The sequence below is a fragment of the Equus caballus genome, chromosome 28 (genome assembly GCF_041296265.1).
Source record: "Equus caballus isolate H_3958 breed thoroughbred chromosome 28, TB-T2T, whole genome shotgun sequence".
In the NCBI taxonomy this organism is placed as follows: Eukaryota; Metazoa; Chordata; class Mammalia; order Perissodactyla; family Equidae; genus Equus; species Equus caballus.
In genome coordinates, this window is record NC_091711.1 from 31,542,278 (window position 1) to 31,547,175 (window position 4,898).

General features: G+C 37.4%; 1 pseudogene; it reads right to left on the reverse strand.

Moving 5' to 3' along the window:
* Positions 1–4,105: 4,105 nt before the first annotated feature.
* Positions 4,106–4,696, reverse strand: LOC111770997 (reticulon-3 pseudogene; annotated as a pseudogene).
* Positions 4,697–4,898: the final 202 nt, after the last annotated feature.

The following is a 4,898-nucleotide window of genomic DNA, read 5'->3' on the forward strand; positions in this document are numbered from 1 at the left end:
GAACCCTTGTTAAGAGAAAGCATATTATCTGGCAGGAGAAACACGTTAGTAATATTAGCTAACGTTCAAGTGCTTAATCTGTGCCTGGCACTGTGCTAAGCACTCTATATTGGTTATCTTAGTTACTACTGAGAATAACCTCGTGAGCTTGATACTATTATATTTAATCACTTTTAAAATGTACTTTTTTTTTCACATTTTAACACTCTGAAATTGGGATGTATATTACAATCAATAATGTCTAACAAGCATAATTTAGAACATTCTTTTCTTTCCTAGTGGTGTGCAAAATCCCAGTGAAACTGACAACAGAAGGCATCATAGACCAAATGAAATACAATATTAGCCACCGTCTCCCTTTAACCAATCTTACCTGAAATGAATCTGAGACATGAAATAAGCTGTTCAAGATGACAGAACTGGTAAGTGTTTGAGCCAGGATTCCACACAATTGTCTAACTCAGTCCAGGACCAATCGATGCTTATAGCCAGCATTCCATGCTGCCTGCTGGTAATCTAGCAAAATTGGTGCATCTGAATAGCTATCCTTCAGAGGGCTGTACGCTTCGGAAAGCAAAGTTGGAAAGCAAGGGAATTTGCAAGGACCATAGTGGACTGTTGAGTGAAAGGTACAGTACAGTAGAGGACCTTGGCAGCCAGGGTAATCATGAGTGAAATGGACCCTGAAAGGACAGAAAAGCTACAAGAGTGTCAGGAAGCCCTGAGTAAAGGCTACTCACCTCTCTATTTTGTCCAGGGCCAGAACTGCATGTGCAAAAACTTCTAAATGGGATGCAGAAAGAAAATCCTTGCATAGGAGGGAGTTATTTATCTATATCTATCATCTGTATCTCTTTATCTGTATTTGTTCCTATACCTATATCTAGATCTATGTATATGGAAAGAGAGATTTGTACTGTGCTTTTTTAAAGGGAATGTGACATTATTAACAAACATTTTCTTATCCTACAGTTAGATTTTAAAGCTTTTATATGTTATGCTTTGTTTTTTTATTTGCTTATTTTATTTATTTATTTTTTAACATATAAGGCACTATTTTTTTTCTGGATATACATCATTATATTTTGACTTCTGTGTAAACTACATCATGTTCACACCAAAAGTCTAATTTCCAGCCATCACTACAAATCTCCCCCTTTTGCCATTCCCTCACCCCTTCCCCTCTGGTAACTATCAATCTGTAATCTGTATCTCTGTGTTTGTTTGTTTGTTTGTTTGTTTGTTTGTTTATCTTCCACATATGAGTGAAGTCATATGGTAATAGTTTTTTTCCCTCTGATTTATTTTGCTAAGCATAATACCCTTAAAGTCCATCCATGATGTCACAAATGGCAAGATTTCATCTTTTTTATGACTGAGTAGTATTCTATTGTATATACCACATATATACCACATCTTCTTTGTCCATTCATCTGTTGATTGGAACTTAGGTTGTTTCCATATCTTGGCTATTATAAATAATGCTGCAATGAACATAGGGGTGAACATATCTTTTCTAATTAATGTTTTCATATTCTTTGGATAAATACCCAGAAGTGGAATAGCTGGATAATATGGTAGTTCTGATCTTAATTTTTTTGAGGAATCTCCATAATGTTTTTTGTTGCAGCTGCACCAATTTATATTCCCACCAGCAGTGCACGAGAGTTCCCTTTTCTCCACATCCTCTTCAACACTTCTTATTTCTTATCTTTTTAAAAAATTATTTATTTTTAAAAATTTTTATTGAATTAGCATTGGTGTATAACATTATGTAAATTTCAGGTGTACATCTTTATGTTTTGACTTCTGTATAGACTGCATCATGCTCACCACTAAAAGTCTAGTTGCCATCCACCACCATTTATTTGCTTATTTTATTTTTCACAGTGCCTAGCACAGTTCTATGTAAATGGAGGTCAAACACTTTTTGAATAAATGAATAGTAACGTTCTTACCTCAAATGCTACACAGAATCTTGGAAGCATATTTGGATTTAGAAGAAGGATGCTTTAGTTGGGGCTGGGGAACCTCTTAAAGACTTCTATCAGCTGCAGAAAAAACAAAGAGTACTACAATTTCTGTTCCTGCTTGTGAAGAAATGAGGTAGGCAAATTAAAATCAGTCAGGATCTAGCACTGCTGTTCTGCCTCCAACCATAAAGAGGAGCCAAGGAAAAGACAAGCCAGTGAAAATACTCTGTCATTACTCCCAGTCAGCCCCAGTGACCATTCGCGCAAACACAACACAGACCAACATGTACACACACACATATATATATTTTTGTATTTTCTTTTGCCTATGTGTCTAGTCAGCTCAAATGGGTCGACTCGTGTTTTGGCTCATATAACCAAACCAGACTCTTTGGCTCAGCTCTACCTGCAAAGTTTCTGGCCTGCTTGGGTATAGTGAAGTGGTTTGAGTTTCTGAGAACAAATAATTAGGCTCTAGGAGAAGGCCAGGGTTATACAAAACCCATTCGTTTCTGCCTCTGTGGATTCTGTGACCCTGTGAAAAGGAAAACAAAGTTAGATAAGGACAGTGTTCGGCTACATGGGTTTCATGATATTTTTCCTCTTAGTGTTATCAGAACATTTATTTAATTGTTGTTGTTCTGGACTTGATAAGCTTAGGGATTAATATTTTTAAATTCTATCTCCTTTTAATCAACCACATACGACATCTTGGACTCAGAATGATGTCAGTGTGGACCAGAAAGCTGACCTTGTCTTTTTTATTTATACTCATCCTTTGGGCTTCCGAGGTTTTGGAGTTTTAAACTAGGCATAAGAGCATCGTCAACTCAAAGAGGCTGTGAATAAGATATTTACTTATTTTATTAAACTTACTCCACCATTTTTCTATGTCTTTTTATGGTATTTTTTTTTCATTCCTTAAGAACATTAGAAACATGCTACTGGAGAGATCGCTCAGTTGCAATGCAGACCGACTGAGGCACTGATTGTGTCAAGTGAGTTTTGGTTTTCAGGAGGCAATAATTGGGCCTAATGTAAGCCCTCTTTCCCCGTAGTTCACTGAGATAGTGTTTAAACCAATTTTTAAGTGGTTTTAAAATGTAGCAGAACACAAATCTCACTTTGTAGGTATTTTTCCTTTATCAGGGACATAGCATCCAAAAACTCTTCTCTATTAATCATGGTTAGGCCCATTTTCAAATTATGAATCACCTTACGGTAGTTACTTATTAACATATACCCACTCAAATAATTTTCAGTGAACTGCTTGCATATCTGTTTACCCAGAAGCAACCACTAATATTATTTTAACAGAAATTAAAGACACTTAATTTCATGAGAAAAGCATAGCCTTGTCTGTTAAGCTTGAGGCTAGGTAGGGAAGAAGGTCGGAAGTACCTTTCTCATACTCGAGCTCAGAACTCATGTCCAGAGGAAATAAAATAGAAACTACCTTTCCAAATGGTGGAGCTTTTTATTTCCTAAGGGGACGCAGGGAAAGGAGTGGTGGTCACCTCAGCGAGCCAACTTTCTGTTTCCGATCTCATTTATCAGATGGTATAAGAGTATCACCTATAAGTTATTAATAGAATTGAAAGCTATTTTGACCAGTGAGGTAGAAGAAGAGAGATGATATGAGAGTAACTGCTCGTAGTACAGAATAGGCAGGTGAGATCAGAGGAGAGTAAGAATAATCCAAAGATTATGTAAAAGTTAACTAGATAGCCACTATTCCACTCCTACCCTCAAATAATTTTTTTTGGTAGGATAATCATAATTCCTTAAATAAGGGCAAACTTATGGTGGGAACTTGGTTTAAAATCAATACTTGGGTATTAGAAGAACTGGAGATGTGTATTTTATCTTTCATTTCCATGTTTATCTTCATCCTTTGCCTTTTCAAGCTACAGACAAAAGCTTCACCATCCTTAGAGGTTCTGATATCCTGCTAATTAGAATCTTACCTTATTCTCTTAGTTTTGAAGATATCAATCCTTTTCAAGCTAACATATTCTGGAGATTGGTACTGAGAGTAAAGAAAAAGAAGGTGAGGAAACATCAGATTAAAAAAGTTTGGAAGTGGACACTGGACATATTCCTTCATGGTACAAGCATAATGTTATAACTCTTCAATGTTGATTTAGTAACTGTTGAATTGTTCTCTTCCATGGGCTTATTCTACTTTTTTCTTTGGAATGCCAGAGAGTTTTGCTTGGGTGTTTCAACAACTGACTTGGGTCTGGTCCCCGTGACAAAACATAGCAATCAATCTGGGGTTTGTACTTTTCATTGGAACACTGAAAATTTACAGTTTTGCAAAGATCAGAAGGGCAATTCCATTGGAACTGCACCAATGTAGGTCACCAACCACATGAAGACAGCCGGATCTTCCACCAGAAACAGACACTTGATCAGTTTTGGGACCCTGTTGATGGAGTCACTCCCATAATTGTGAAGAACTTCTGAAAAGAGTTTTATTGTATGGCCTTTTGACTTCTGTATAGCTTGGATGACAGACTTGTAGACCCTGAAGCTGATGGTGACAAACAAAAGCAAGATAGCATAAGAAGCCACAGTGATGATGCTGAAATCTCCAGAGAAAGTAGCACTATCAGTGTGGGGTGAAAGACAAGCTCATCTTTCTTCACATCATGCCAGAAAATCAGATGGTGTATTACACCGGAGGCTGCCCACATCTCCTTCCCCTTATCACTGGGCATGGAGGATTGAGCACCAAAGGACAAAGAGGAGTTAGATGGAATTGTGTGGCCTCCAGTGGCTCTACAATGGGCTTTTTCAACAAGGGCAGGAGAGAGAGGGGGAAACAAAATCATCACAGTGCTGGCTCTCCCAAGTCCCTTCACTCTTTCTGCTTCGTGCTTAGACTCTGACTACTAGTAATGTTTTGATATATGGCCTTCC